A 13335-nucleotide genomic window follows, 5' to 3' on the forward strand; every position below is an offset into this window, starting at 1 on the left:
GTTTGGAGTGTCAGCAGGTGAAGGCTGAACATCAGCACCCTGCGGGACTACTACAGCCAATACCCATACCAGAATGGAAATGGGAAACCATAACCATGGATTTTATCACCGGGTTGCCGAAATCCAAAAAGAATAACGACTCTATAATGGTAGTAGTGGATAAACTCAGCAAGTCGGCCCACTTTATACCGGTTCAATCCACTTATCGTGCAGCCCAAATCGCAAACATTTTTATGCAAAACATATTTAAACTTCATGGGCTGCCGAAAGTAATAATATCTGATCGTGATGTTAAGTTCACCTCAGTTTTTTGGAGGACCTTATTTGAAGGTCTGGGAACGCAATTGAACTTCAGCACCGCTTATCATCCGCAAATTGACAGACAGACTGAGCGAGTGAATCAAGTGTTGGAGGACATGCTGAGGTCTTATGTGATGCAGCAACCTACGCGCTGGGAGGAGTATCTGCATCTAGTGGAGTTCGCCTATAATAATGGCTATCACTCATCCTTGAAGATGAGCCCTTTCAAAGTCCTCTACGGCCGAAGGTGTCGCACACCCTCCAGTTGGGGAGGACCAGAGGACAAATTCTTACTAGGCCCTGAGATGTTGGAAGAAATGGAAGTTATGGTAAAAAGAGTTCGAGCTAATCTAAAGATGGCTCAGGACAGGCAGAAAAATTTCGCAGATCGGAAAAGAACATTTAAAGAGTATCAAGTGGGTGAACATGTGTACATCAGAATTCGAGCTAGGAAAAGTACCCTCCAATGGAATGCCTGTGCCAAATTGGCACCGCGTTTTTGTGGACCATTCCAAATTTTGGCGCGAGTAGGGCAAGTAGCTTACCAGCTCGCCCTACCCAGCCATATTCGGGTCCACAATGTGTTCCATGTATCAGTTTTAAAGAGATATGTGTATGACCCTAGACATATAATAGGTTGGCAGGACATTCAGGTAAGGAACACTGTTATATAATGTGAACAAAAAAAAAATTATTCTAGCAAGTAGCTGACTTAATTGCTATGTGTTTCAGGTGGAACCGGAAGGAGAGTTCCTGGTCGAACCAGTGAACATATTAGATCGGAGAAGAGTCGAGCTGCGGAAAAAGGTCATCAGCCAGGTTAAAGTGCAGTGGCAGCACTTTGGGCCTGAAGAGGCCACCTGGGAAGATGAACAAATAATGAGAAATACTTATCCCAGACTGTTTTTGGATGAACAGCAACATCGGGACGATGTAGACTTTCAGGAGGGGGAGATGTGACACCCCTTGTGAAAAGTTAATGTTAGTAAAATAGTAAAAGTAATTATTGAGCAAAGACTTTATTTGAAATATATATATATATCCTGTTGTTAATTTTATGTTAATAAAAAAGAAACAGTTGTGTTGGTACTACTTGAATTGAGCTATGATTAATCAGGGTTAGTAACTGAGGAATCAGTTACAAGGGAACCCTAACTACCTAGAGGTAGTTGAGACCCCAGGGAAAAGGGGAATTGCCAAGTCTGGTTGGGATCAGATGGCAGAGAGGAGAAAAAGAAATATTCATGCTATGTCTGGTTGGGATCAGATGGCATAAGAGGAAGGAATTTCCTGTGCACGCTACGTTTGGTTAGGATCAGATAGCGTTACTGGCGAGACCAGTGTGATTGCGGTCGAGTAGGACCTGCAAGTGCTTGGGGGTGGAAGATTCAAGAAGGACTCTTCCTACGGACGGGTGGATTGACAAGCATTACAACAGGTTTGGCACAGAAGCAGGTATGGCTTATTGCTTATAGAACTGTTAAAAGGTTTAATGTTTACCTTCTGTACTGTACAAAGAAAAGTGAAATGAGTTAAGTGTTATCTGCTTACTATTATGAAATAGTGTCAAGAAAACAGACATGACACTCTGTGTGCATTGTAGATAAACAAATTCAGCGTTAGAAAACATGTAAAATTTACTGTGTGAATTATAAAACAACAGAGTCGAGTGCATTAACGGATTTGAACAGAAATCTGAAGAAAGAACCTAAAAATCTGCATGAGAAGTATTAACAGAGTCTGCGTTTACAGTACTCCACTAAAAACCCTAGAATATACTCTATAAGGGTTTGTAATCACAGTGTAGATAACCTATTCAGAACAGAACCCCGTATATATGAACAGGAACGGAGAAAACATAAACAAGTATAAGCAAGGAGCCAGAATAAACATATACAACCATTTAGCGAAAGCAAGAAGGCATACAGCCGTTCTCTGTAACAACGAATGGGGTAAAAACTCTGATAATATATTATATACACAGAAAATGAATCTAGAGTCTCGCGTTCAAGCGAGTTAACAGAGCAATGGTGTCATCGTTATATATATTGCAATAAACAAAAAAACCCATTACCACAACACCTTATTTATGGACAACCGAACCATAAAAATTACAGAGATTTCAAAGGAGATACATTCCCGAAGATAACCTGGATATATACGTATTCAAAATAAACAAATGTATTGCATGACATGGAAAGCACAGTATTCATCTAACGAAACAAAATAAGGGTATAAACATGAACGCCGAGACAGGGGGAAACTGTAACCGTAAGTTCATGACCCCTGGCTGTTCTTCATATCAAAATGCCGCTTGGTGAACCCCCTCAGGCCGAGCTGTAGCTTGCGCTAGGCTGGTCGAGGCACCAAGCCGGTGTCCACAATTTAAAAGACGTATTCATAAACATTAAAGGAAAAAAAAAATATACAGTGCCTCGACGGATATACGTGCAATTATTTTAATTGGAACAATGCTATTCATTTATGTTGAACTGGTAAAAGACCCAAAATAAATATCCATACATATTAGACTGAGTCTATATATTAACTGTGCGCTTGAACATACATATACCACAGTCAACCAGTGCAGGGACGTCTTATGGTTCGAAAATCAGATTTAACATTAAGATTACAGCTGGGTTCAAAAGAACCAGTCTAGAATCATGAGATAGAATAACCGACTACATTTAGGAATATACATATATCATCTGAGACTATTCTGCCTCTTAGCAGAGGAGTTCCGAGCTTGAACAGAGAAGAAACTGAATCAATCCGGTAATCCCTGCCAAGGGAATAGTGTTTTAGCTAAACCTTGAAAACCCACATAAGAATAAAGTCCAGTGTTCAAAATCTTACCCGGTGCTGGGTAACCGGCGAGAAGAGGGACCCCCTTGCTCCGGAGGTGAGGACGATAACCATCTGCACACCAGCATGAATAAAATGTTAACAGAAACCCTGGCAGAACTTAGTTAAAAAAAAACTGTAAAACAAACATCGGAAAGCAAGGTCCATCACCTGTAAAAACAAGACCTGGAGGAAACAATGCCTTCAACGATGAAGCATGCCGAACCTGGAAGCCATGGCTGCATGCCTGTGGACCTTGGAAGACGGAGGATGTGGAGCAGCGTTGGAAGGTTGCGGAGCTGCAGCTGCAACGCTGTGTATGAAATGGAAAAGACCAAAGCCGACATACAAATAGCCCAGCTCAATTACCGACTCGTGGCTTAACTGGAGCCGTGGATCTGCGGTGAGTACATCCGCACCGTTCGTTAGCCGGTGATCCTCGGGATGGGTTTTGGCGCAGAGACAGCAAGTCCAATGTAACAGTACAAGCACATGGCCGCACGTCAACTAACCGTTGATCTATCCAGATGGACATCATCAACGCCACCAAGTGGATCGATGCCAGAGCCGGACTTGCCAACTCATCCATTAGATTTCTCGGAATATGAAAAGCGCAGTTGCCATAAATAATTCAATGAATGCCTTGCCAACTGTGGTTCCGTAACATCAAATCATGTAATTGCATAGAGTAAACCTTACCTTTTATACCGTGAATCATATGTGCGGATAATCAACAGTTGACTTATACATATAATATGCTAACGCATACGCATTGACATGAAATATATACATTATGATTATTACATAACTTAGGTTATGATTTCAGATGCGGGTTTAATTGATATGTTTTAACATGTTAAGTAATGGTAATAGTAGATGTGAAAGGAGTTAATATAAAAAAAAAAATTATTTGCTTGTAGTTTACTTATGGGAACGTGACACCCTCCCTCTCTCCTTCTCTCTCCCTCCTCCATCTTTGTGTCTCCCTCTCCCTCTCTTACCCTTCTCTACCTCTCACACTCATCGCCCTCTCTCTCTCTTTTCATTCCTCCTCTCCACTATCCTTAATTTTATCTCCATTTATCCCTTGTCACTCCCCTTATCTCTCCACCTCTATCAATCTGTCTGCGTAATTCCCTCCCATATATATCTAGAGTTAATATGTATCATGACATATTAATAAATATTAATATATAAAAATTTAATATTGTATTAATCCAAGTTATCAGATTTAATAATATTAATATTATAATATATTAATATGAATATTAGATTTAATCATAATAATAATTTTAATATTTTAATATTAATATTAGGTTTAATAATGGTTTTTTGCATGGTATTAATAAAAATTTGGCGTGTGGTATTTGGCATATAGGCTTCATAAAAACTATTTTTCGAGTGTTAGTAAGTATAAAAAGGTTGATAGAGTAAATATAAAAAGAGGTTTTATTTATTTACCATACTTCTAGTTTATTTATATTTTTATTTGTTTATCATAACTCTTTTATTTACCATGGTATTTTGCCGATAGGCTTGGTATATAATTAGATGTTGATTTCTAATCTTATTTGATATATTTTGATTTATTTAGCATACCTCTTTATGCCTTTTTTATATTTAAATATTTACCATACCTCTTTTATAATTAGGGAATTTGGCCCATGGTATTATTAATTATTTGTCTCATGGTATTTGGCCCATGGTATTATTAATTATTTGTCCCATGGTATTTGGCCCATAGGCTTCACCTAAATAAAACATAGTTTTTGAGTTTTCTTTAAATATAAAGAGGTTTATGGAATAAATATAAAATGAGGTTTTATTTATTTGTCATACCTCTAGTTTATTTATATTTTTATTTATTTACGATACATGTTTTTTGAGTGTTCGTAAACCTTCTTATATTTAAAATTTTTATAGTGTTTATACATACTAATAACTAGATTGATTTTTCAATAGGGCCAACATTAGATTAGAAATGTTAAATGTTAAGCATTACATTTATGTTTTTATGTGAGATCTAACCCCATACTCCGTTGTTTGCATTTATGTTTAAGTATACATTTTTATGTGAGATCTACCCCCATACTAGGCTGTAGATCACCTCTCCGTGTAATTACCATATTAATTTTCTTTTAAAAATAGATTACATATTTTACAAAAATGCTTTATCTTAATTTTCCATAAATGCAATCATTTCTTGTCCAAAAAAAAAATCATCATAAGCATAATAAGTAGTCCTTGGTCACACAAACCTTATAACTGGTCCATAGCATTGTAATAAAACCTATTTTGATATTAAGAATCTACATGGTAAATCTCCATAGTTAAGAATTTTGTTCCTTATTCTAAATGTATATATGTTTAACTTATATATTAATTCTTTTTATAATCAATAGTAATGATAATAATTTTTTCCCAAGAGACAGTTTAATTAGAGATGGCCATATTATCAAGTATCATGTAAATCATAAAATTGAATATTAATTATTTTTATAATTAATAGTAATGATAATAATTTGTTCACAAGAGACAGTTTAATTGGAAATCACCATGTTATGAAGTATCTTGTAAACCATAAAATTTAAGGTTCAAATCCTAGTGGGTCAAGCTAACAAAAAAAAATAGTAATAATAATAATTTAAAATAAAATTATAATTTTATTTTATTTTATTTTTTTCAACGTGAGATGCATAATGAAGTAATTGATTTGATGCTTGTTATGAATTGATGCTTATAAGTGTTTATCAAGAATTTAAGTTATCTGACTACCTTAATAAAAATTATGTTGTAAACTTCATATTTAATTTTTTATTTTTTTTCTAAGTAAATCTATTCTATTAATATGAAACAAAATATGTTTAGATTGAGGCACAGGCCTCAGCAGTACTGAACATCATCTGTCAAAAAATAACTTGACTGCCCCATCGATGGAGAAACCAACCCACGAAGGAAAAAATACCCACATATGGGTTATCAGTCTTAAAAACAGGAAATATCAAAACATGGCAAAAAACCCAGTAAAGTTTAATCAGTTCAACCATTTCAGAAAAGAGCCAGTCAACAGAAGAAATACCCAGTTGGCATAAGGGTGATACCTGGCTGCCAAGTGTCATCACTTGAGGTCGTTCGGGGCGGGCTCCTCTTCGATGAGGAACGCATACTTATACCAATCATCCTCCTCCTCCGACATGCTGGTTTGAGGTCCACGAGCAGGTTGAACGCCACCAGAGCTGCCAATAGCTGCATGCGGCCCTGATGTGTCAACCATTCTGCCACCAGGTGTTTGCATGTCTCCAGATTTTCCTTCCGCTACATGCTGACCGCCACCCAATGCCTTGCCATGTAGGATGACCATCTCCTCGTCCATCGGTTGCTTGCCTAAATCATGGTCACTACTGAGCCTGTGAGCATCCCGTTGCTGTGCTCCAGTGTTTCCGACGGAGCATCCTGCGGATCATTTTCTTCAGAGAAAACGATGGTGATAGTGGCTGTAATGACAGGTCTATTCAGGGTGTTGCGGAAGCGAAATTGGGTCAAGTGGGGAGCAGGGTGAGGGGGGAGAGGAAAATTCGCGGTGTGGACAGCAACATCTTTTCGGCTAGCGCCTTGAAGTTGTGCGCGTCCACGACCACTGCAGGTATCAGGATACCTGCCAGAGAAGGAGCCATATGGGTTGGGAATGTCAGGGGAAGGGGAGGTGGAGGCGGATTCAGGGCTAGGCGTCGCAAGAGGGCAGACACTACCACCACGACATTCCCCTTTTCGACTTCACATTCGGTGATGAATGCATGCCATGGCAGAATGCAAAGCCGAGCTATCAGTGGGGGAGTTGGCTGAAGAATTGAACAGAGGATGAGCAAGGGAAGGTTGGGTTGATGTCAAATTGCAGAGCCTAGTTTGGGAAAAGTGATGCCCATTACCAAGGTCTACACAACTTACAAACCAGCAACGGCTCCAGGTTCAGCAGCCTAAGGCGGACAAATGCAATGGAGCAGGGGGGGAAGAACAACATTATGGCGAGTGGAATCCATTGATGTGTGCATGATTGGTAAATTTCAGCCAAAGTACCCATTTAATGAAGCTTGTAGGCCGCCATGAATTCGTATCAGATTGGCATGGGAGGGAAAGCAGAGGGTCATGTGGCCCATCTTCTCGCTGCCCATCAATCTAATCATTTTAAATGACTAGGTTGTCACCTCCATCCGAATATATTTAAATTTAATTAATACGCATATAAAAATTTAATATTTACGATAAACTATTCTAATTAAATATATATAATTAATATTATATATATTAAATTAAAAAATATAAAAAAATACCAAACATATATATAATCTAAATTTTAATAAAATTAAAATAAACATATTTTTATATATAAAAATGTAAAGTTTATATAAACATTTTAAATTTATATCTACCATACCACGTGTTAAGCCTTATCTACCGAGTGTTAAGTGTTTAGAAGCCAAATAATGGCATCACCACTATGATGTTGATCGTGTATTTAGAGGTTGTGAAAATAAAGGAAAAGTTAATACGGTGAAAGCTTGGTGTTATATTTTAATTAGTTAGAGTAAGATAAGATCTTTGTTAGTTTTGTTATAGCTAGTCACATATGTGTCTCGTGTATTTTATTGGTTTCTGCATTTTTTAGTGACGTATTTGAATTTTATTTCTGACGGAAAGATATTTATTTATGTTTGTGTTTTACTTGTTTTATGTATATTAAAATATTTTAATGATTTAAATATATTTAGGAAGATTATATTTAGTTATTTTTATGTATATTAAAATATTTTAATAATTTAAATATATTTAGGAAAATTATACCATTGTTAATTTTAATTATGTTTTTAAAATCATGATGTATACTAAAAATATTTATATTGGCATGGTAAATTTTGGTAGTCTTTATTATTATTTGAGAGAGTTGTCTTTAGTTTTTGGACTTTCTGGTGCCAGAATAAGGTGGAAAAATTTGAGGTGAAATCTTGAATTGTGTTATTTAAACTCGTTTTTTTGATTGTATATATTGATTCAACTGAAAAACTCTTAGGGCACTTCCATTGTGTAGGGGTTACCCATGATTTCAATAAATTCCTAACAAATTTTATAGAAATTAGAGCTAAAAAACCCACTAGAAAAACTTCCAAAAAATCACACTAAAGACAACTCAGAGTGCACTTTGTTCCCGACCTCTATAATCTTAAATTGAGTAAGCCATCAACAAAAAAAAAATAATACTGAATATATCTTCCACTTGTCTAATCATGCTTTCAAATACAATGTTCCATTGGTGTTAAAAACTGTTAAAAACTCTTCTCTCCTATTCTTACACTTGAATTCATAATCACCGCTAAAAAAATTACAATTTACTAGTATCACGTCCCTACATGAGATTTAGCTTTAACAATTGAATAATGCCAAGACCCAATATAATATTAAGGTCTTGCACATCCCTCCTTACATCATCTGTTTAAATGAAAGAAAAAACATGATAACTATGAAAACTTATTTAAACCTCTTTTAACAAAGCATTAAAAAACATTTAACAAAAAATCGTGTTCCATAAATGAAAGTGCTTACAGATTAAACTAACCCCTTTTTAAGAAAATAAATATATTATTGTTGAATTGAGGCTTCTGTGATCCATATCAAGTTTAAGAGAAATTCTTCGGCATAAATCACAAGATAAATCATATGCCGACGCGTTTCGAGCCAACTAGCGTGGTTCATCGTCAGGACAAGTTGGTTCGAAACGCGTTGGCAAATGATTTATCTTGTGATTTACGCCGAAGAATTTCTCTTAAAATAAGTATATATTTTTTTTAGCTAAATAAATATAATTATTTTTTTTAGCTAAATAATGTATTAACGTTTGTAAAGTCATAACATGTATGGCTAACCAGCAAAGACTCCTAGCAATTTTGATCATAAGCTTAAAGAAATAATTAAACTCAATGATAGAAATATTCCACAAAATTAATACGTACAATGTTTTTATATTCTTTTTCACTTATACTTCTCTAATGATGAACATTAAAATGTGCAAACATGTTTATTCAATCAAAAATATTTTGAAAACCAAAAAAGAGCCATAGAAAATAAAATAAAATAAAATATATATTAATTTTTAATTTTTAATTTTATTTTAATTTTTTTATTATCAAAAACTCTCAACCACCAATATGAACTTACTCTTGAGAAGCATCATTCACATAGTAAAGTTGTTATTGCTCTAAATTTATTTTATTTTAAGATAACCCTGCTCAAGAAAGAATCAATCACAAATAACAATAATCATACATAACTTTTGTAAATAATACAAGCTATCATAGCTCTAAACCCCAAATAAGAAAATGTTTGTCTGCATGAAGTGATAATAGTTTTTGAACCGATAACCGTCATATTACTATAGATAAAATCCTAAATATTTATGAAAATATGGATAATTGCCATTACAATATGGTCGTGCTTTCTTTATCGGGGCTCCAAGGTTATGATTTTCCAGGTATCTCGTTCAATTGTCTTGTTTTGGTCTATGGGGTATGGTATCTTGGGAATTGTTCTATTGAGTTTTAATGGTAGCTTCTACCTTGACATTTCACAGACGAAATTGAAAGTTTTATGGCTCACTTTTGTTAGTTTTGGGCTACATTGTTTGATGTTGGTGTTTGGCTACAAAACTCAGTCTGTAATCGATGGTTTTCTGCTATCGTATTCTGTGGGTAGTCCTATTGTATCAATTTTTCTCTGTAAGGTCAAGGAATTTTTTCAGCATGTGTTGACTTCATAAAACTATTCAACTTTCTCAAGGAAGATATGGTTGGGAGAGTGAATAACATTTCAAAGATGACATCATTTCGGTATATGATTCCCATTAATGGAATACAGATCAACAATGATCATAAAATTTTTTCCTCTTAAAGAAACATGGTGATTTTGGCAATTTATTTCTAGCTTTAAATTGCAGTTGAAAAACAAGCCTGTTTGCAAAACTTTCAAAAATGTTGGGAAAATTGGTAGCAACTATAACTTTTAGGAAAGATTTAGAAATATAGATTCTTGTTCTTAATGTTTCCACTTGGATCTTTAAGTTAAGAATAGGTTTTTCTAAGAGCATGTTACATCCAAGTTTCCAATAGTTTTTAAAGAGCACAACAATGATAAAGTTATTGTACTTTCTAACTATACAAGATATGAAGGATAATCTGCTCTTGTTCAGACCCGTCGATACTACAAACTGTACTATAGGACACACTAGCTTTGGATTGGGAAGCCTTGGTCATTTTGCAAGTTGTCTAGCGACTAAGGTTAGCTTTAGTTTTGCTCTTGTACCTAGTTTTAAAGTGCAATGTCTAGAAATGACGTTTTCACTTGTAAACTAGATAATTTTTTAATGCAGTGGCCCTTTCTGTGGATTTATAGCACTAGTTCATAGGCCTGCAATAGAATTAAGATATGATTTGTTACAAGGTTCAAATATATCACATTTAAATCCTATGGCATTTAAAACGATGATAAAGGCCTACTTTTAAGCCATAGGTCTATGATGTTATGCATATGTTCAAACTTACAGAGAATTGAGTTGGTCCTTCATATCATTTCCTAGATGATTTGGTGAAACCCAACTACACTTATATCTATAAAAAAACCCTTGCAGACAGATATGGATGTGAGAAAAATACTTCCCAAAGCTTTTACTTCCAATAATATTATACATGCTCTATGTATAGATGGTAGCCTGAAAAAATTTAAGTAATGTTTGTCAAAACTTTTACTCCCAGTAGACTCGATCTCTCATCAATGGGTTGTAAAAAGAGAGATAATGGTCAGCTCAATACTTTGATGTCTATTTGCTTATTGATGCTTTTGAAGAGGATAACAGTGACATCATTTTTTTACTTTATAACTGCAAATGATATAAAGGATAGCTATAGAATAAATGTTAGATGTTTTTGCCCTTTTCCGGGCAATTTTTCCTGTCAATTTTGACTAAAATTTGGTAGGAATTTATTGGAATATTAAGTTTCAGTGGTGTAATCTGCAGAAATCAAGTGCCCCAGGAGTTTTTCAGGGCACTGAATTTATTTATACACTCACAGACACATTTCAAACAACTTAAATTCATGTTTTTTCCAAAAATTGTGACGTCAGATTCTAGTGGAAAAGGAAAAACTATCTAATAATTAGACTGCTCCTAAAAGATAATTTGTTGATACCAAGACCCATCAATAGTTCAAAGTGTATAAGAGGAAATATTAGGTTTTTCTTGGGAAGCCATGGTTATTTTGCAAGGTGTTTGACTACTGACAATAGTTCTGGTTGTGATCTTGGACCCCAGCTTAAATTGCAATGCAAGGTGTTTGACTACTGACAATAGTTCTGGTTGTGATCTTGGACCCCAGCTTAAATTGCAATGCTTAGAAAAATGAAGTCTTTGTTTCTAATCCAGAATACTTTTTTATTCAATGGCCCTTTTTTAAGAAAGAAGGAAAACCCTTGTTGGGATGGACTGGGTGTGCTTAACTTAAATTGCAATGCTTAGGAAAATGAAGTCTTTGTTTCTAATCCAGAATACTTTTTTATTCAATGGCCCTTTTTTAAGAAAGAAGGAAAACCCTTGTTGGGATGGATTGGGTGTGCTTAACTTATTTATGTCGTTGTTCTTGTTATGCCTAGGCTTGCCTTTGTCTCTATTTCTGCTGGTGCCCTGCGTCATCTATCTCTGTTGCTGGAGTATAGATTTGTGGGAATAGGTCCCAGAAAGATAGTGAAGGATAGGTTTGGATGCCACCTTACCCCTGCAGAAGAGGGTGGTTCTGGAATTGAATATTATTTTTTTACTAGGTAATTTAATAAATATCACAAATATCAACAACTTCTTTTGTTGCTCTTGTTTATTCTACCTCAGATAGGAACTGAGTTTAAAAAAACATGAATAGCAAGATTGATATAAATAACATACAAGTACATTTCCCAGTTCTATAAAACCCTTATCTAAACAGACTAAATCTAATGGAAAATCTGTCATTAAATATATTTCACAAAACAATATGAATCATTATGGCAGATAAACTCGTCCCCTCAATGAACATAACCCCTACACTTTCCCATCGCCAAGTATTGTGGGGAAAACCTCTGTTTGGAAGGGAAATCGCAAGGACATCGGAAAACTGAACCTAAGAATTTTGATCTCCGAAAACTCAATGTCAACGTGGAAAATTTTATTTCTGGAATCTTATTGTCCGAAAAGAGTCAGAAAAACATAGTGGCAGCAACATCATGATCATGATCATGATCATGCCCCACCAGGTTGAGTGGGATGTATTTAGAGAAAATAGTGGGATGTATTTAAAGAAAATATACAGGAAGTGTGGGAAGTTTTCAGTGTTTGTATAGACCGTTTGTCAGGATGTTGTAGTAAAACCACACAAAAGTAGGGTTTAATCATTCCAACGTTTGGAAAAGAAGCACTTGAATGGCCCTTTGATGTGTAACACTGGACAAAGCTGTTTTAAGAGCTTATCGAATAGGGGAGACAATAGTTAACATGAGTTGTGAAGCTGCTAAATTCTTATGGTTTAAATGTAAATTTGATAAGTTGCCTGACCTGACTGCGGGTTTAGTGAACTATTGCTGAACCAAAATATGTTGGCAAAGCCAGCGCTCAGAGCGTGCTCTTCACCATCATGTGCAGAGGTAGGGTGCTCAAGCCTTTAAATTTCTCGTAATGCGAGTTGTTTCTCCCAACCTCAAGGTCTCACAATGCATACTCAATAGTCCAGTTATCGTAATAAATTATATCAGAAGAATAACTTTACAAAACAGACGAGCACAACTCGCGACACTCACTATAAACATACTCTTGAATAATATATAGAATATAACTATGATAGAATTAAATTAAATTATTCTTTTTTTAAGCCATACCTTCATTTATAACTATTAGATTGATTGGATAAAATTTCGTTGAGATATTCATTTCATCTCATTATTAAATATAGATGGCAAATTAGGTATAATCTTTTATGTATTTTTCTAGTGTCGCTGGTTTTGTTTTCCTATTTTTCCTATTCGTGATATTAAAATAATTAGTCTTTTATTTTATTTGTTTAGTATAATTTTTTTCTTCTTCTTTAGTAAGATGTAACAGTACAATTCTCTTCCTCTTTTCCCGTA

The sequence above is a fragment of the Pinus tabuliformis genome, chromosome 3_1 (genome assembly GCF_031772625.1).
Source record: "Pinus tabuliformis cultivar Carrire ecotype Pingquan chromosome 3_1, CPIR1, whole genome shotgun sequence".
In the NCBI taxonomy this organism is placed as follows: Eukaryota; Viridiplantae; Streptophyta; class Pinopsida; order Pinales; family Pinaceae; genus Pinus; species Pinus tabuliformis.